The sequence below is a fragment of the Perca flavescens genome, chromosome 15 (assembly GCF_004354835.1).
Source record: "Perca flavescens isolate YP-PL-M2 chromosome 15, PFLA_1.0, whole genome shotgun sequence".
Lineage (NCBI taxonomy): Eukaryota > Metazoa > Chordata > Actinopteri > Perciformes > Percidae > Perca > Perca flavescens.
The window spans coordinates 19,482,182-19,504,141 of NC_041345.1; the positions used below are offsets into that span (position 1 = coordinate 19,482,182).

Consider the following 21,960-nt stretch of genomic DNA (forward strand, 5'->3'; position numbering starts at 1 on the left):
CAAACCATGTTTAGCCATTTTGACTGAAAGGTGTTAAGTAACACTAACATCTTAGTGTATGTATCCTTCATAGAGAAAGATGATAGAGAACATCTGATTGAGGATGATGGGAGTGAAGACAGCAGGGAGCATGAGTGTTGCTCTGAGCACAGTGTGGAAATGAGAAATGAGGAACTGGAAAGTAGGCAGAGCAGTGCAGACCAGTTTTTGCCAGGAGGATCCAGGACTATGGCCAGATCAATTAACAGATGATCAGAGAGACACCATAGTATGCAGGCTGGCAAGTAAAGGTACAGAGAAAACCAACAAAATGTAGTAGTAACCACAGTAAAGTAGGCTAGAGAATGTTGACAAAGGAGGTTTGAAATGTGTTTTATCAGGCTACTCTAAGCATTACAGTTAATAGTTATTACCCTATGTTGAGGAATATGGGGGCCCATCAGGACTGCCTATGCATAGGGTTCTGGTGCTACGCCCCTGGTACAAGGTAATGGAGCCTTTTATACATTGTCGTGTTTCTTTAGAAATAAACAATTGACAAATAGAGTCTTTTCAGATGTAAAGTTATTCGCTGTCAAAGTGACATCAAAATGAATGGCAGTCAATGGGATGCTAACAGGAGGTGATCGCTTTGTAGCATCAAAATGGAACTACGCGTTCTGAAGCAAAGCTTACCCCCTTGATCTGAACAGGCCTTGCAGCACTGTAACTAGCTAAGTTAGGTATCGCAATGCAAGACTGAACAGCAGTAGGCCTGTCACACTATAGCCACATAAGTAGTTTTTAATACTTTGGTTACATTACCGTATTTTATTAACCTGAATTCTGTTGCTATATTAGCTTGCAAAGGAGCTATCTGTTGCTAATGCTAATTTATCTCAAAAAGCAGAAACGCTAACTACTGCCAAGATATCATTTCACCAGAGACCAGAGAGGTGTTATAAGACTCGTCAAGGGTTGTCATGTGTTTACACTGTCTTAAAATGAAACTATATCTTGGCAGTAACATTAGTTAGCTACTGCTTTTTGACATAAATTAGCTAGCTAGCTAACGTTAGCAACGGATAGTTACTTTGCAAGTCAATAAAATATAGCCTTGGCAAACAGAATTAAGGTTAATAAAACACGATATCTAGGTAACCAGTATTACAAACTTCTTTTAAGTGGCTGTATTGTGACATTTTAGGTGTGTTCAGATGAATATGTTGGATGCATATACTTTATCCATGCTGGGTAAATTAGATTGCTTGTGAAGGATGACGTTAGTCACACATGGAGATATGTAATTCAAACAACTATTAAGGCATGTCTGTAATATACCGGTCGGTCAATAATAAAATACTGTAGCACTCATCAGTGCTTTCCAACCCTTCTGGTCTGAGGTTCCCACAGCCCTGTCATATAAACTCACATACCCCGCCCTATCAATTCCCAATGTGTTCACACTATCATATTAAAGTGAATATTCTTACATTTTCATGCAATTGAACTGTGGACATTTAGGTTGGCTTGGTCAGAAATTCTACTAGCTAGGCCTTTTACTTGAAGTGTGGTTAATGTTTCAAAAGTCATCCATTACTTTTAGCTAATCATTTCAACTGTTAGCTAAGTCAGTAGGCCACTTTTAGCGGTTTATTTCTACCATTGATTACTTTGCTATGTGTTTAAACATATGTGTTGAGCTGTTTTAGCTGATATATTGTTTTAAATCAATCATAATTAAATTATTATTTTGATTAGTTAAGCTGCTCCACAATCTTTCCAAGTACCCACTGGCTACAGCAGAGATACCCCTTGCTGGGGAATCACTGTAGGTGTTGTGTCAAAGACTGTTTCCCTGTAGATATGTCTTTCCTGCTACTTGCGATCTAATTGGAGACGAACAATCAGAATTGACCTTTTGATTCTGCGATTGGTTGGTTTTGTGGCACACTTGTAACACGGTGAAAATCTGAGAGATGGTGTCTAGAGTTGAGCGTGCAGAGTGAAGAGATTGAGAGCGAGGGAGACGTGACCGGAGCGCAGCAGTGTCTACTTGCGAGCAGAGAAAGACATGCAAATACATTTATTGTGCAAGAAATAGGTTTATTTTATTATTATTTTTATTTTTTGTGAGTGTTAATTTCTGTTCAAAATGCAATGTAATGTGCTTGCAAAATATAGTTCTCTGTGCTCAAAACATACAATTACTCGCTCAGGAATTTGACACATATAGAACGCCATAGCAAGCTAAACTACAAAAACTTCCCTTTGTTTTTTAACACCAGCATGCACTTGTCCCTTTCACATCAGGCAGTATTTTACTCTTCCACACTACCAAACCTGGCATGAAACAGTGCACCATAAATATTGTTCAAATTTGCTCACAACACTATGTTCGACAGCAGACTGTTTCTACTATTTTGTTGCCTTATACTTATTCTGATTTTGAATGCTAAAAGGTAGGTATGGTATCTACATTTTTTGCTCTTCTTATTCCAAACAATAGTCTACGATCTAATTTTTAGCCGGCCACTGAATAAAACATTTAAAAGATTGTTTTACGGCCATTACGTTGTAAAGCACAAATAAACACACACACCTACGCGGGAAGGGGCTGCTTCGTCGGATTATGAGTGAATGCAGTGCAGATACAGACACCACCACACACTTCTAGTGGGTCATAAGTGATAATACAGACACCACACACTTCTAGTGGGTCATAAGTGATAATACAGACACCACCACACACTTCTAGTGGGTCATAAGTGATAATTGAGAGGGATTATTTCTGTATTAGTCTATACATAGTTTTTTAGAATAACAATGCACATTACACATTTAATTAAGTCAAAGGACCAACTTAAACTCTTGGCTGTTGTGTAACTAGATGGCTAGAGTGGATCAAAGTCTGCTTTCTAGAACAACACTACTCTATTATTTTGTAATTTCCAAAATAAAATGTTTTTGTAGGTAAACTAGTTCACTTTGAGGCTGGCTTGTTTATTTCATTTAAAAGGACATTTATAGAATATATTTATGAAGGATTCAGAATCAGAAATGTAGCTGTGGAGATATACTTTGCTGAGTAAACATGTTTTTCTAAAAAAGCCCCACTAGAATCCCCACTTCTCCAATGCAACAGTGTTTAATCAAAAAACTACCTTCAGCTCGTCTTGCAGGAACTGCAGAAAACCCACCAGTCTGATGCCGAACTTAAATTAACTTTAGAACTAAGAATGTGTTGGGCTGGTAAACATGCTAGAGTTGGCATATCCTTATTGTAGGGAAGCAGATGGGGTGCTTGGCCTGCCTAGTCCTATTTGTTATTAGTGGGCTGCAAATGCCTATAAGATTATGATATGGTTTACCTCAGCTCAGAGCATCTGGTGTCAGATCCAGGTCATGCTCTTCTTCCCTAGCCCTAGTTTGCAGTAGCTTTCCTCTCTGCCCATCGCATTTCACATCTAATCCTATAGTAAGTGGCTTTCTGAAAATATGGGCACAAATTAAGTGTCACTTCGGCTGGCTCACTTTCCCCCAGACAACTCCAATTTGTAATAATCATTTATTCTTGCCTGCAAAAATTGACCCTTGATTTAAATTTTTTGATAGGGGTGGCCTCTGATAGCTAAAAGATATGCATATAACGGTGTGTTTGCTAGCTTTGAACAATTGTGCATAACTTTTAAATGGAATAGCTCAGAATTTTGACACTTGCAGTAACGTGATGTTACCAGGACTCACTCGTCCCAATTTCCTCAAATCCCACCTCCACCGACCGGTATAGATCTAATTCTTGAGGCTAAAACTCTATCCAGGGTTGATTTAAAATCTTCTCTCTCCATCTATTGCATCTCTGTTGCTCTGTCAGATGACTTTTTGGAAAAAGCCTTGCAAGCGGTGAATTCCTCAGCTTCCTCCAGCTCCACTAGGCTTAGTCTGATACAATTCAACGTTTTACATAGGATTAGATATAGCAAAGCCCAGAATGCCAAGATCCGGGTGGATCGGATGAGGGATGCAATAGATGTTATCAGACCCCTTGTGATTTGACCCACATCTTCTGGTCATGCTCCAGACTGTCCAACTCCTGGCAGTTGTTCTTTAAAACAATCTTGAAGAGTTTGGAGTTGAAGATCTGTCCCCATATATGGCTATTTTTGGCAGACCTCCAGACAAAGTTAGAGCAACGTTGACTCAAGTCAATGTAATTGCTTTTACCTATCTGATTGGCCGTCGGAAGAGCTTGAGTCTTTGGAAGTCACCCGCACCACCATCATTTAAGGCCTGGCTGAGTGACACTATCTTTTTTTAAACTTCAGAAAATAAAGTTCACTCTCAGAGGTTCCTTCTAATATATTCTACTCTCATTGGCAGCCACTGATCCACCATGTTGAACAGCTCCCCCTAGGGAAATGTCACCGTAGCGGCCTATGTCACCGTAGTGGCCTATTTGGTGCAGGTTTGTATAGATAGGCCACTTACTTCGCTATACTTCACTGTTTTGTTTTTGCCAATTTCTGCTATTATTATTATTATTATAATTTTTCAACTATTGTATATCTGGCTTCTAATTTCATCGGGGGTGTGATGGGTTGGATGGAGGGACAGGTGATGTGACTCTGTAATAGGAGATTTGTTTAGGGATACTGTTCTTTATCAAAATGGAGACAGTTACTGTGTTACTGTATTTGGATTGTAAGTTGACCACTCTGTTTAAAATAATATGGGGCGCGCACGCTCTCTTGCTCTAACTGTTAGTAGGACTGAATTGCTCACAGCAATGACCACATAACCCCAAACTCCCACAGTCCCTCTTACAGGAAGCCTTGAGGCATACGGTATGTGGGTCATTCCAAATCCACAAATCAGATAAAGAGAGGATTAGCCAAACTAGGACTGAACAAAGTGCAGTCCTTCCAGAAAAATGCATTTTTTTGTGATTGTTGCGGGCAAAAATCCTCGATTATGTGGCACGTTTTCTTAAAAAATGTGATGGAATATGTGGGATATTTATGCGATGAAATTGCAAAAACTGCGGTTTGATGAAAATGAGGAAAAAAAAGTGATTCCCCCAACACCCTGCTTTTTGATGATGTTCACGTCGCGTAATTACGTCACTTCATAACGTTCCCATGGCAACAGGGGAAAATGGCTGCTCTTGTGTGAAGTAAACGCAACTTTCTGCTAAGATATATGTGACTTTTTTGCAACGAAAATGCGGGGATTATGAAATCATATTTTTTTAAGCCCTGCATATTTTGTGCGGAAATCGGCAATTTATGCGGCGAAACTGCGGCGTATTTGAAAAAATGTGGCCCCCACATAAATATGCGGACTTTGGCTGATTATGCATTGAATTATGCGATCGCATAATCACGTTTTTCTGGAGGGACTGAAAGTGGAGGAAGTATACAAAGTAATATTCAGCTGTTGGATAATAACGGCCATTTGCCTGCAATTTACAGAGAGTGCACCCCTAATGTGTCTCTTATGAGACATGCAGAAAATGTATACCTTGAAAACTAAAAGCATTGCAGTGTGTTACTGATAGAGGCTCATTATGATAGTTGGCAAATCAATTCCACAGCTACAATTGAGGACACTTGGGTCATGTTTTTTTATGTAAACTTGGGGGGTTTAGTGTTAAAATTTGACTACATTTAGTCAAAAAGATTAATAAATGCATGTAAATGAAGGCTTCAGCATTTCACCACAATAACTGAATCACTGGCAGTGTGGAAAAGACAGACTTTAAACCTTTATGTTGAGAAATAAAAATTTACAGAAAGCATCATTTAAAGCTGCAGTGCATGAATGAACGTCCGATACATTCAAGCCATTGCCAAATGAGTTGCTACAAAGCTAATTAAGACTCAGCTCCACACAACTCTCACTGTATTTCTCAGTAGCTATGTTCAGAAGATCGTGTCGTCCTGCAACTTTTGCATGCATAAACTCGAGTAAAGATAATTACCTCTTCTGAAGAGTTCATCATGTTTTTTTAATCCTCCATGTCCTCCTTGGCTACATAGCAACTGCGTGGAGGAAGGGTGGTGTGCGATCACGGAAGGCTTGTATCATGTGGATGCACCGACAGAATTGTTGTCATTACTTAGAATTCCTCATGGGGAGAGACACTACGCACTGTATCTTAAACAGTGAACTACATAAATAAAGTCTGTAAAATCTAAATAATTTAGAAAATGGAGGCCTTCTTTTGGTTACTGGGGGTATCAGGGGTGCGTTAGGGACACTTATGATTTCAGTGAATCTAAAGTCCTGACTACAGCTCTGTTGACAATAAAATTATTCTGGTAAAGATTTACTGTTACTGCTTCTTAAATAAACACATACAAACAAAACACTTCCAGTAAGAACCCTATGATCTGCTCATAACTAAAATACTATGAACTAACATTGTAATGGAGACATACATAAAACTGTAGTATTTGTTTTTTAAACCAAAATGAGCTGAACAACTCTCAAACACTCCATAGAGCTGATGGAAACTGCAGGGCGATCATTCTCAATGATTTCCTCACTTTGAGGAATACCTTTCAAACAAGCCATCCCATTCATTGTTAATAAAAAACACTGATAGCTGCAGCTATAAGACATATTGTCCAGTATATAATATACAATAAACAGTAATGAACTATTTTAAGTGAGAATCCCCATAATATGATTATCACAAAGCTATTAAAAGTAATACTTAATAAACTGCACGCAATGCTGAATAATGATGAAACACAATGACAACCATTTTGTCTGCAGCATATTTTTATGTTTGTTTTTGTCTTTCAGACATATCAGCTCCAGTGGTCGGATCCATTAGAGTAAATGACCTTAAGGAGGTGATGAGAAGCACTGGTACAAGTACTCATTGCTATCATAGTCATCTTGGACTCTGACTGCAAACGGTACACAAAAGTCCCGGTTCTGTGCGAGTTTGGTAAAAAAAGAAAAAGAAAAGAAGAAGCATATTTTCATTTAATTTGACAGTAGTGCAAATGTCAAAAACAAAATCCTTTTGCTTGGGACTGAGGTAACATTTTGCCCGCTCACAACTTTGGAGAACGTTTCAAACACTTCTGTGTTACACTGTAAGAACACTAAACAAACACTTTCCAAAAAGGCAACAGGTCACAATAAACTTTAAAACTGAAAAGCATCTCTTATGCTATGGAATTTTAAATACCCAAATAAATACTGTACAATAATGCCAAACCAAACTTCTGCATTACGAGGAGTGTTTTATTAAGTTCCACCTTGGCTATATTTTAACATTCAAAGCAACCAAACATTTATCATCCCGGTGATCGGCACACCTGGGGGACGTCATCATGTTTGATGATGTTTCAATTGACATTCCCCACAACGGTAGAGCAACACAGACCTTGTCTTATACACAAATCTCTCTCCGTTGCTGTTGTAGCTGACCAGGAACCCACGGGTGGGTCTTCCAGGTCCCGCGTTTCATTTGCACTCGCCACTGTGTGACTGACTAGCACATCAATCCGCTTGTTGTGCTAACCTCAGCATATTTTGCTAGCGTATAGCTTAAAGTTTCCAGGCGGAACTCCCGCTGGTGAACTTTGGTTCCAGATTACGTGCATCAATCTACATGCCATGTATTCTGTGTGCGGCTGCGTGCACTGGACCGGACTGTGATGGTTCAGTACGTATACATGAACCGCTACAGCCCTATTGAACTCGGTTTAGGGTTTTGTGCAAATTAGCAACTGTGAAAACCTCTCTGCCTGGAACACAGTGAATATTACAGTGAGGGAGAGACTATTTTTAATGTCAGAAGATTGCCTCAGCTCTGGTATGAAAAAAGGTTTTCCTGAAGCCAATTGAAGCTCCTGTCAGACTTTTTTTCCCTTCTTTTGGGGTCTCTGCACAAGTACACCCTGTTATTACTGGATAAACAAAAACACACACGGTTATTTAAAACACCACCCTAAGAAATGGAAGTCAACAGCAGGTCAAGTCTTGAGGCAAATAGAAGCAGTGAACCAATTACATTTAACAAACGGTGTCCGCCATGCGCGCTGGGAAATAAGAGAAGAGAAATAAGATCACTTCTAACATGTCTGCCACAGCCCCCCCCCGCTCTGATTATACCCAGCGTCACGGAGAGGCTTGTTGTGCCTAGGCCAAACTAGTGTCCTGAACGTGACATACTCATACCATGCTGGCTGCCAGAATACAATTGATAGATCTGCCTAACAAGTGAATAAACAAGCAGCATTGATTTGATCTCCGTGCTTTGCTTACTGCAATACATGGTTTAAAAACACCAACATTTTCAATTATATTCATGCAGGTGACCAGTCAGTGCTTTGTCAGGTCCTGTTATCCTGTTGCTGTGCTTTGAACCACGTCTCATGTTCCTCGTACCTGACAATCACTGTCAGAGCCGGTTTCAGGAGCGTAACCTCAGTATGGCCACTGTCAACAAACACAAGGGGGCACAGAGACAACTGACAGGTGTTAATAGGTGGATATCTAAACTGAGAGGTCCACACACACACACACACACTCTCTAACATACTAACACAATACACCGCAGTTGACTTTGAACCAAATTCATCCCTAAGCTGCAACAATGAGAGGGGATCACAGGGGAGGATTAACAAAAGTAAACATTTACTCTCCATCTCCAGAATAAAGAGCTGCTTAATCTGATGAAACCCTAAGAGAGAAACACACACACACACACACACACACACACACACACACACACACACACACACACACACACACACAGGATATCTCCCTCCTCTCCTTCAGCAGTTACGATTTCACTCTTGACTATGCTATACCATCTAGTGGAGCACTATGGTAGAGCAAGAGGTGGAGGAGAGGAGCTCAGTGCAGCTCAGAATGAGATCTCAGTATCGATCAGAAATAGTGACATCAAGCTGTGACTGTGTATCTCAGTGAAACGCTTCCTCCCACCGTGCTCTCTCTTAGTGGAGAGATGCGGGTGGGCGGAAAGGCTGGGGAAGATATCCCACTGTGAACCTGCCACTGTGAGCATGACGGAGTCCAATAATAGGCTGCAAAAATATATATATATAAATATGGCACTGTGAAAACACCAACACACCATTTAGCAGGGGGAGTAAACAATATACATTAATGTGCGTTGACATTAATACCTTCCTACCAACAGAAAATGTGTCTGACTTCAGACACCACCAGGGGGAGCAGTGATCAGATGTGACAAGCTGTCCATCCTGTCAGTAGGTTCAAGTGAAAGTAAAAGGCCATGCTACATTGATAATCTATCCTGTTATGAGGTGTGTGTGTGTGTGTGTGTGTGTGTGTGTGTGTGTCTGTGTGTGTAACTTTCTCTGAGTGTAGGAAAGGTGTTTGTCATGTTGCAGGAAACCACCGGCTGTCCCATTTCCCCCACAGACCCTGTCATGTAACAGTTTTTAGAATTAATATTTGACATGTGAGGCTTCAAAGAGTAAATCATAGTTCCGGGAATGAGCTACACCGCTTTAAAAATAAAATAAAAAAACTAAAGTTTTAAAATCAATCCAAAGCTTTAAATTGCAAGAATATAAATATCAATCCTCTCCTTAGATACTGTCAGTCTGCAGGAAATATGACTGACTTAATTTTCCTCCATGCTTCCTCTTTCTTACATTTGTCACTTACAGAGCAGTTGTTGACTTTCCACTTCTGTATCAATGGCCAGATTACATATCTCATAAAAGGTCTATCTTTTGTGGCAGCCACAGCTGCCTGGCGGGTAGATTACACACGCTTCAATAAAACATTCAAGCCAGTGAGCCAGTGGATTATTATGATTTTCATTTTCTTGTTTTTTGTCTGTCACAGAAGATGACATGATTACTCCCTGTTGTCATAGAAGATTACATTGTATGAGTCCTGAAATTAATTGCCAAAACATGTAAAAAAGTAATGAATTTCCTTCGCTACATGGAAAATAAACAGTGAATTGTAACCTTGTAGCCTCAAACACAGCTAGAATGCATTCTGTCTCCTTAGTCAGTACAGTGTGCCTCTATAAGCTTGTTTCACTGAATCAGTAGTGAGGTCTTCGATTGCTCTGGGCTAACAGTCCAGTCCAGTCTGATCTGGTCTGGTCCAGTGCTACATCTCTGCCCAACCTCCACTGTGAGAGAAAGACTCTGCTGCTGCATTGCACACAGCTCCACAGCCAGGGGAGGCAGACTGTGAGTAATACTTTCAAACAGAACACTTACCTAAGACAGCCAGTAAAAAGAGCCGGAGGGGAGGTGGGGGTGCCCAAAAAGAAAGCCAGGTTCGGGGGGGGGGGAATAGAGAGAGAGAGAAAGAGAAATGTTTAGAATGTGCAACAGCCAAATCCCAAAACACGTATTATAAAAAGTTTAAATTAACATTAAGATGGTCTTATTCCTAACTGATTTCTCTTAAATATCTGGGCAGACACACAATTAGTCAATTAATCAATTAGACAATGTTTAATATTGTAAATGTAATGAAAATAATATTGTAAATGAAATATATTTGGGTTTTAGAATATTGGTCTGACAAATAAAGCCATTTAAAGACATCACCTTGGTCTCTGGGAAATTGCAACAGGCACTTTTCACAATAATTTACGTTTTATGGACTAAATAATCTATTAACCTAAAATGATTACTGTATAAGTCTAAAGGGAATTTCTGGTGTTTGAGTTATATTTATACATTCTCCGTTAATAGAAAAAGACCTGGAGTTGAAGAGTCAGTGCTCTCAATTTATGCAAGACAGAAGCAGCCCTGAATAAAAAGTAGCAAACTCTTTGCGATATATTTTTTTCAAAAGCTACATCCTCCTTTTATTCACAGAAACCTTCTAATGAAATTATGAAATGAGTTAACAATTTACATTTATAAGCTCTGCCCGGACTCTAATATCTTACTTTATACTGCCTTCAACTGGGTGCAGACTCTAGTGGCTCAAGCTACGTTCTAGTTGGTAATCATCAAACTAACTTCAGCCAGGCATCAGCTGAGGTTCTTGCTCTCCTCTGCCTATGCGTTAAGTTCTCCTTACATATTCCCACCTGATTGTGCCTCGGCTTTTATGACCTCATGAAAACTCAGATGCTTATGTATTTTCTTCCAGACATTCCAACATGCTGCTCTGTTTAATAACCATGAACAAAGCCCAATTAAACATTTAATTGATTGATCACTGACATATTGGTATCAGTGGGTCGGCCAAAAAGTAACAACAAATTGCAACACAGAGAAAGGGAATGTAGAAACAGTCTTGCAATTACATAATGTGTCCACTTAAGAACACATCATGGTCACAATTATTTTAATGACCAACATTTTTATTATCCTCATCAAAGTTGCCTGTTTCTGCTAGAACACCCTGCAGGAAACTGAATTTAAGTACATGTGATTAAGTGATGTCCAGCACTACACACACACACACACACACACACACACACACACACACACACACACACACACACACACACACACACACACACACACACACACACACACACACACACACACACACACACACACACACACACACACACACACAGTGTTGAGGAATGGTTATGTAGGCTCTGAAATGGTAATAGCTGGGTGAAGATGTCTCAGCACCTTAGTGACAAAATAGACCACTTTAAAGTAGACTTCTGAAAATGGATCTTTTAAATCTCTGTCCTGAGCCTGCAGTGTATGATTTAACGACAAGATGATTAGGTTGTGTTGTTCCCAAGGTAACAGTATCCCCAAACATAATGATCTTTAGTGTCTGAGTGCCTGCACCATTTGGCAGAGCAGACTAGGCTAAGGAAAGGAGAAGTGGAAATGACCCAACATAATTACTTGCCCAACCAAAGTAGAGTTGTAGGGGTCCACATAATCCCTTAAGTGGGAGCAAGACTTTCTAAGACTGTGGATACAACTTTGACTTTCTTCTTTGCTAGTGCTGGTGTGAACAGCTGGGTAGGAAGGCTGCTGTGCTTTTGAAGCAGCAGAAGAAAAAAAACATACTGAGAAGCTGTGACATAAGAACTCTGGAGTGTCAAAGCAAAAAGAGACCTGATGAGAATTAAATGGAGCTGAGAGCATGACAGATGACAACACTTTCTACAAATATGAACTTGAAGAGTGCATCTCTCAAATGCTTGCAGCCGTGCTCTGCAGCATCACTGTAGATAGACAGAGTGATTACAGATGAGAGGGATTGGCTTTACCTGTCTCTCTTTTTAATTGCCTCCCCCACTTTAATAGGAACCGTCTATCACTCTCCTCAGCCGAAAGGCAGCCTGTGGAAATCCTCGCGCCTCTGAGGACAAGAGTATTAAATACTTCTCACAGCACAACATCCACTGTTCAAATCTACCCGTACATCAACCACACACACACACACACACACACACACACACACACACACACCTGAACAGATGGCTGTCACACACACACTAATGAAAAGGACAGACTTGAGAGTCAGCATCTTCACTTCTCCAGAGGTTGATGAGATTATGTTTCAATCTACCAATCTATCACACACTGCACCCAATGTCTTTGCAACAATACAGTGTTTTATCACATACATTAAATGTGTACAAGACTGTTAAACAGCCTCTGCAGTAAAACAAACAGCATATATACGTGTGACGTGTAACTATAAACCCAGCTGCACTTAACTATTAAAAAGGATGGTATCTATATACAAGTAGACAGTTGGACAGATAGTAGATGTTTTGCTTCATTTTCATAAATGACGCTATCACACAATGTTCTCTTTCTAAAAGGAGTTTAGAAGATCGCCACACTAACACAACACACTAGCTAGAAGGCCTTGATCACTGCAACTGCAAACTCTAATTGGACCCAAGTGTGCAGAGCATCTGTTGTCAAGATTTTCTAAAATAGTTTAAATGTGACAGAGCTTTTTTTTTTTGCTTTCCCTTATGTGGCTATAATCAATATATGTTATATTAACAATGCATTATATGACAATAAAAATAAATTTGACATATGAAAGGGGTTGTCGTAGTGATGAATTTACAGAGAATTATCACTTAAATCTGCAGCTCCCCTCAGCTCTTTGTTGTCTGTCCGGCCAGCAAATGTGTGACTGTGCCTGACCAACCAAACAGCAGGACAGAAACACAACTTCATACTGTATATCAGTGATAATGTTGCTCAATAACGGCTGGATGTCTAAAAAAGCATCTTACTAGATTTCCTAACAAGTTTGCCATATTTATTTAGTCTGGCTATCACCAGACCAAGCTCAATCTTTTAAGATTTAACATTAGTCTGGGGAGTCTGCTCTGTATTTTCTACTGCACAAGAGGCGTGATCAACGGGCATAATTCAAATGACTCTGTACGCAATAGGATAGTCCTTCAACCAATCAGACCAATGATCTGGGTGACGTAGCAGCGACAGCAGCATCAACGGGTTACTGCGCTTCATTGGCCGCCATGTTGAATGCAAACAAGAAGCTGCTCGGTCGCGTCTCTATCGTCATCGTGTTAAACCCGCCAATAGCGCCAGTTTGTGATTGGTCCCCGCAAATTTGTAACAGAAGCAGGATAGAATAATGTACAGGTTTCCAGCCTGAGCTGCAGGGTGAAATCAAATTGGTGGCAGATCGGGCTGGGTTTACCCAGTCTAATATTTATTCATTCATTCATTCAAAAATAGAAAGACGTTAAAACTTTCTGAATTGGAAAAATTATTTGATAAATAAATTAGGATAATAAGGATGCTAAAGAAAGTGCAATGTAAGGAAATTACAAGGAGAAGTTTGCAGTTTTCTAACCAGATTTCTAAATTGTCCAAAAGGCACAGGTGAGTTGATTTTAATGAAGAGCTGTAATTTGTCAAAGGGGTCAGGTGCACTAAAGTTAAAAGCAGTTTTTCTAAGTTCAGACCGAGCTCGTGGAAGATGAAGTAAAAGCCAGTCAGCAGAGCGAGTCGGATAAGGTCCCTCTGTGTAATAGAGAAGTTCTGGAAAGTAGTATGGTAGTTTTCCAACATGAGCCATGAGCCTTATAGATAAAGAGATACCAGTGAATAGCACGTCTCTCTTGGAGAGAAGACCACCCAACACTTTCATATAAAATACACCGGTATTTACACATCTCTCTCAAATGGCCATAAAAAAATAAATAAATGGCTTAAGATTGTTAAAGTCATCATTTACCATACTTTCTGACAATATCATACTGTACGCTGCATTTTGTACCAACTCTTTAATTCATGATGTATAAAAATATTCAAACCCAAGACTGTATTAATTGCTGCAAATGTCTATCAAATGTAAATATTCTAGATGTCTGTTACATTCTTTTATACACACACAAAAACCATATTATAAAGTGTCCCGTCCTTAGAGCTCAAGCTGACTGCGTGTGTTGTAATGTCTTGGATGGAGTACCTGTCCCTCTCTGGGTTTGCTCTCTACATTGATCCTGAAGGGGAAAGGGATTTAAAGTCATGCAGCATTGTCAGCAGTGAGTGGTAATACCTATTTACCTCCACTTGTGTGGAACAAATCCCTCTGTACATTCCCGGACCATTAAGGTGAATCACAGACTTGCGCGCAGAACAACAGTAGCTTGTCACCACAGGCTGAGCAATGAGGCCCTAACAGGCTATCAAAGCCAGAACAAAGAGCGAGCAAAGGTGCTGTAAAAAAAACAACCTATTTATTAAACAAGCAAACAATATGGCTGAACAAAATACCTACAAGTCAGAACATCTTTATAACGTCAGACTGAGGGATGGCAACATTTTAAAGAACATGTGCGGGGTGCCGCTACACTCGACTCCTTTGCAAACCTCTCTTCAGTTAGAGAAATAGTAGTAGTTTGAATGCTTGCTTGAATCACAAAAACTTTTATTTTTTTATTTATTATTTTATTACAAGGACAAAGGTGTCCAGAAACACTGAATTCAAGCTCCCAAAAGTTATTGAGTATAGTCCAATATTTTTTATTACTATAAATATCTACTGTCTGTTAGATATTATAGTCTTTTATTTAAATATTATAGTCTTTTAGGAACAAGAGCCAGTCGAGCTTACTAAAAATAAAATTATTTATAATACTTACAACACAAAAATCCAAGACTTCATTTATACATAAATTAAAAGGATGCAATTCAGTATAGCAACTACTAGAATGTGATATTAATGTTAACATATTTGATACTATAAATATATCAAATCTATCTTAGCTTTCCACAGCTCTCTATAACATTAAGCAGGTAAGTGGTTTCTGCACCTTACTGATAACCTGTTTATATCGTGTTTATATTTGCACTATTTTCCATCGAGGTAAATAAAGTTTTATCTTTTCATGTACATATGGATTGATTTTAAAGTTAAATATCATATTCTAAGCGTACAGTCATACTGTATTGAATTGCCTATTTGTGTGATTTTACACTTTATTTTGAACTGCACATGTTAAATTCTATGCCCCTTTCATAATCTAAATACCGTTTAGGTATTTATTTTTCTTTGTCTGATGCATTCTGTAATCTATACTTTTATTTTTTGGCCCTTTTGGCTATAATAGACATAGTACAAGAAGAGTGGAAACACAGGGAGGGAGAGGGGTATGACATGAAACAAGGACACGGCATGTTGACGTAATGTGGCCTGTGCTGGAATTATTCATTACATTAAATGTCATTTAGCGGACGCTTTTATCCGAAGCGACTTCCAAATAGGTGCATTCAACCTAGGGCTGGACGATTAATCGAAAATGTATCGACACTGATATTCCGAAGCTGTTAGACGTATTTTTCCCATGACGATAATTTTGAAAATGTATTCCTGTTGATTGGCCTACTTTCTCCTTAAAAACATTCTACCGCGTGTGTAGTCACGTGACTTCGCCCGGACCAGTCGGTGGCATGGAAAGTATAACGGAGGACAACTCAAACACCGAGTCTGAGTCAACTGAGCAACTTGTGCCCAAAAAACCTGCAGTGTCCGTCGTCTGGAAACATTTGGGCTTCAGAAAAGATGATTTAGAACAACGTGATTAATTACCGTTCATTTATCGTTATTGAGGTAAAATGTGCAATTAATCGTGATTTTGTTTTTAGGTCATGCCGTGCAGCCCTAATTCAACCATGAAGGTCCAAACTCAGAAACCACAAGAATCACGTAGAAGTACATTAGCTTCAAACAAGCCAACTACAAAGTGCTACATGTAAGTGTTTTTTTTATTATTATAATCATTGTCTCCTAAACTATTTATCACATTGCAGAGTTCAAATGTAATGGATATTCTTTTTCATTGCCATTAAAGATCATTATGTTTGATCTTCAACCCACAGTTCACTGAAGAACACAAGTCAAAGGGCCCTATCTTGCACCCGGCGCAATTGCCTTTGTACACCGACGCATGTATCATGCCTATTTTGCACCCGACGCACAGCAGACTTTTCCCTCCACAGACGCACGTCGGTAAAATAGGGAATGTATTTGCGCTCCCGGGGGCGGTTCAGCTAAAAGAGGAGGCGTGTTCCGGTGCAAACGTTATTGGTGCTATTTTGCAGTTTCAGAAAACAATTCCACCACTGACCAGGAAAAACCTGGTCTACAGTCAGTGGCGCTAGTCTAAAGTCAGTAGCGCGTTATTCAGATGCTATTTTAGGGGCGCATGCTTGGCCATAATGTAGCGTGTGCACAACGCGCATACACTTCTCTTATCTAAACGGACGCAGCAGTTCCCATTTTTGCAAACCATACATAATTACAAGGAAAAATATTACTGAAAATGCGCTTCAGGCGTTTGGATAGGTACAGTACAGTCCTCAAAAAGTTGCAGCATTCTTCGTGGCTTGTTGTGATTTACACAACATTTCCATGAATCATGGATGTGTTGATGACATAAATGAGGAAATAGCAGAGGAGTTAAGTACACGTGATGTTGAACTACGGCGGGATCTGGTCCGGGAGTAATGCGCGATGTGCTCCTGGTGGAGCGGGTGGACGGAGATGGTGTGGGGGGAAGAGGAAGGTGCACAACAGGTGCAGGTGGTGCGTTTGGAGCCTCCATAGCTGCAGCAATCCTCTCCAGACTTGAGGAGATGCGCCCTAGAGGCCGCAGCAACATCGGCACCCGGCCAAGACGGGCATTTATTACTTTGCCGCATCCCGGACAGCTCCCGCTGGCGTGCGCCAGGCAAATCCGCCATCATAATAGCAATCCGCCATGGAACAAGCGCGCCTGCTCTTAAAGGGAATGTGAGATGACGTTCTGATTGGTTTATTGCACGTTACACCCAAACCACACCTAGCTACTTCAGACCAACCCATTTTAGATTTGCGTCGGGCGCAAGACTCATTTATCCCGCCGGTATAATAGCAACAGCGCCCGAGATCCACCCACAAAGCTACTTGCGTTTTGCGTTTCATACTTGCGTTTCAGATCGTTAAAATAGGGCCCAAACTCTTCATGTACTGTATTGTTGCCCAAAGTTCATTTCAGTCGTGATTGAGAACAAAAAGATTCAATAAAAAAGCACTTCGTGAAAAGCCAAGAGACATTAACTTTTGTTTTGCTCATGTCGCTCTAAAAGTTATTATGCTAAATACTGTTTTTATTCTCACTACTGAGTCTTGGCTTTCCCTGAATGGAAAATAAAGCTTTACGGATTTTAAAATGAGCAGACAGTGCTGTTTGTTTCACCGTGAGAGGTGATGTATTTTAAAATATTCCGATGCACATGAGCTACTTCTGAGACTTTGCATCATCCCCAGATACAAACAAAGCGTTGTTATACATTACAGAACCTGACACACCTGAAGAGATGGTGACAAATTGTGGCGGTGGCGGCTTTAATGCTTGCTGAACGACGATGGGCATCAATCTAACTCGCATCAATGTCAAGTAGCCCTTGGACAATCCCGGCTGCCGCCCACCCACCTCCTCCTTCCGGCCCAAATTCATGCAGTGACAGATCCTATTTCCTTTAACACAAACAGCCTGGGTGTTAAATGAAGCTTGATGGAGGTGTATTACTTCACTCTGCACATGAGCCGTGATGACAATGACCAAACATTTTAAATCACCCTGTGGACAAATTGATTGCAGACTTCCACTTTTGGGGGACAAAAGCAATGAATACTACAGCACATAAACCACAGAGGAAGACTGAATGAAGCGTCAAAGAGAGACAAAATGGGCTTTCAGTCTGTGTCGTAACAATATTATATACGAATCCCTTTCCAGAGGTGCATATTAGGTGTCATTTACTGAGGAGAGGACTGACAGCATAACATCAGTAATTACAGTTTATCACCAACAAATGGATAAAACCTTGCATACAAGCAACCATTATAACATTACCACCAGCACGCCAAATACACACACACACCTCACAGTGTAAAATGAGGAAAGGCCATTTTTTCTACTTTATGCAGACTCCAGAAACCTCCGCCTCACTGATCCCATAAATGCAGATGAAAAGGTTTAAGTGAAAACAGTTCCACTTCTTTTCTCCTCCTTTAAACACATTGGCTAGGAATTACACTCAATGTATAAATCCATTATGAGGAAAGCTCCTCATCTGCTGGTGTGAAAGGAAACGCTTTATCGTCTTTAATTGACTGACAGGCAATCAGAAAATAGCTGAGAGAAGCCGTTTACAAAAAGAAAAAAAGGTAGTGCAGAGGATCCAGCAAGGACATGTCCAGAGTCCTTCAGAAGCCACATTATGTTAACATATAATATACATTCTCCACAAGAAGATTAGATCACATACAATTGGTTTCCGTCCGTCAAAGCCATTAAGGAAAACATGTTATTTTTCCATATTTGTACTTTATTTGTTTAGGTTTACACACTGAACTGCAAACAAATCAGGGCTTTAATGCAAAGTCAAATGAGTCACCTTTCTATCAAAAAAGCAAACAAATTTCTTGCAAGAGAAATTAGTTTTTAAAGCTGTTGACACTTTCATATATGGAGAATTCCATAATTTATAAAGAATTTATGAAAACTTTTCTCGGGCCCTCTCTTCTTGTGTGGAAATGCAACAAAAGCTGCAAAGCTGACTTTGCCTTGTTTGATGACATCCACAGAAAACTTTGAGGTAATTTGACCAAAGCAGGTTAAAAAAAATAAAATTGTGCAAGGTGGGTTTGAACTTCCACGTCTTTCTCCAGGGTGTTAGAAAGCAAGAAAGTTAATACCGTTCAGCATTTTAGCTCTTTTTTTTAAATCAAACATAATCAACATTTGTAAACTTTCCTAGCACCTAGAAAAGTTATTTCATGTGTGTAACATCATTCAGACCGAAAACAGTCCTGCATTAAAACAGTGCAGGGGGCTGAGCTGGTGGGGGCATGTTGTACTGGTGAGACAATAAAATACGATCCAAGTCCAGTTGGACTAACAGATTAAAGGCTTATCAGACACCAAAAATACTGCACAGCTGTTTGTAATACTCACAGAACAGTAGACATATGGATGGACACACACACACACACACACACACACACACACACACACACACACACACACACACACACACACACACACACACACACACACACACACAAGCAGTGTGTAGCAGGCTGTGAGCCTCTTTAATCTGTTACTGCAACCACTCTGTCAGCACAGGAGAGAGGGAAAAGAGCAGGATTACGACTCCGAGCCTCTCAATTTATCGGCTCCCAATGAGACAATACACAGAGCCTCCCGCTAAGGAAGTGAAGCTGATGAGGCACGGCACTCAAAAAGCAATAGAATTGACATGAGGAGAATGTGATGCAGAGAGGACAGTAAGAGGAAGCTGATTACATGAGGGGAGAAAAGATAAGAGAGGAACAAAGAGGACAAGATAAGAGCAGAGAGGAGAAAGTTGATTGGTTGACCAGACAGGTTAGCTTATATTTGTTTATGTTATTGAGACATTGTTGCAGTTGTTAGCAGATGTTGCTCCATCATTTCTAGCAGGGGCCATTAAGGTTAGGATGATTTTCAGGCCATTTGGATGTCACGGCGTTGCTTTATAGCTCGCTTTGCGCAGCTGCTTTCTGCTTAAGTTATTTCCCTCCATGCTCACTCTCTCCAACATACTGCAGAGAGAAAGTTGGGTGTGCAAAACACCTTGAGCTGCTCGCCTGAATTATGGTGCTTGCAAAAGCTGACTCTGAGCCATCAGCATAAACCAAAATCCCTCTATCAGTCCACCGTGAAGACAACCTGTGACATTTTATTAAACTGACAATTTATAGTGTCATCATCACAGCAGGAGAAGATCATTTAAAAAAAAAAAGGTTGTGTGCTATATCTGCACCAGGTGTAAAAAAAGGATTATGAAAAGAATTTAAAAAAATAACCATAGCTGAGGTTTGCTGTATGCTACCAGCATGCACCACCACTTTCTAACTATGTACTTTATTTACTGAGATTTTTGGTAGCACTGCTAGGCCAGGGAGTAAACATAAAGTCTCTAATAAACTTCAAATCCCCAGCTAATCGTCGATAATCTGCAAATAATATTGACGTAACGTTAACAGTAAATGTTCAGGTTACAGTGTTGATTGAAGGGTGCTTTAATTGTTGTTTAAATTGCAAACATGACAAAATGAAAAATGACTGCTCTTAAATATATGCAATTTTGTTGAGATGTTATTCACAGTAACAAGATGGGTGATTCATGAGCATGACATAAACTGTAATTCAATTAAGGTTCACTTTGACTAAGGAATCCAGGATTGTTTTTGCCTCAGCATATATATATATATATATATATATATATATATAAACACCTGATGCACTAAATCGTTGGATGAACAAGTTCATTAAATGATCACATTTAATCACAAAAATGTATGACAAAATTTGAAACTTTTTTGCTGATTTTTCAAAAACAGCATCTGCAACTGCAGCCAACTAGAAATCAATACAAAAAGAAAAGAAGATAGAATAGAATAGGTAGGATGCAGAGAGTACGTTGGCTTGGCTTTGGCTTCAATTTGACTAATTATGTTGTCATTACACAGTCAAGACAAAGACAATACTCTTCCTGCAGTGACTGCAGCACACGCCACAAAAAAACTGGCTGGTTTTACTGCAGGCCTTTCACCTAGGCAGTTAATGATGAGTTCACTTGATCATACTAAATAGATTTTTTATGACTTTAATTAATGGGGCCATTGAGGTTTCAGTGCTTCATTCTTACAAGCTCTTACATTTACAACTTTTCTTGGCTAATCAACTTGAAACCAAAACCTTTGGAGTGCAATAATTGAGGTAAACATGAGCGTGGTAATGTACACTATAAGAGTATAAGCTTACCCATCATTATTACACAGTTCCTAGATCCAGAACACAATCACTGCAACGTACAGTATTTTATCGAGGTATGGATGCATGGAACTCACTTCCAAATGAGATTGCTGAAGCACACAATAAAGCAAGCTTTAATATACAAGTAAAGCAACATCTAATGGCCCTATGCCTGTAACCATATTTTGTAACTACAATTTGTACATTTTATGAATAGGAATATTTATATGTATACGAATAAGTTGTTTCACAAGATTTCACTTTTGTATTTTCAGTGCTTATGAATTTGGTGTAATATACGTACATAAGAGTATATGAAGAGCAATATCTATAGTTAAGTTTACGAGAAAGAATATTGTTAGTTATACTATTCTTATTTTTACTTATCTGTTGTCATGTTTTTATGTATTGTGTGGACCACAGGAAGAGTAGCTCATCATCTAATGGGGACCTTATAAAATGTCATGACTGCATAAACTGGATAATAAATAATGTCTTTAAAGAATCAAGGGCTTTGCCACATGGTTGTGGAGGTCAGCAACGTCAAGAAGCAACAGATCTGAGCTTGTTGCTGAAAGCAACAACTTTAGAAGACTTAAAAAAAAAACAGAGCTTCTAGACAGCAGGAATGTATTGATGAGGCCTCTTGAGAAGTCACTCATGTC

At 39.6% G+C, this 21,960-nt stretch overlaps 1 protein-coding gene across 1 annotated transcript in view; it reads right to left on the reverse strand.

The window, feature by feature from the left end:
- The window catches only part of asic2 (acid-sensing (proton-gated) ion channel 2), a 386,638-nt gene that overhangs the window by 216,728 nt on the left and 147,950 nt on the right, over positions 1-21,960 (reverse strand). The gene's annotated exons all lie outside the window — the stretch shown is intronic.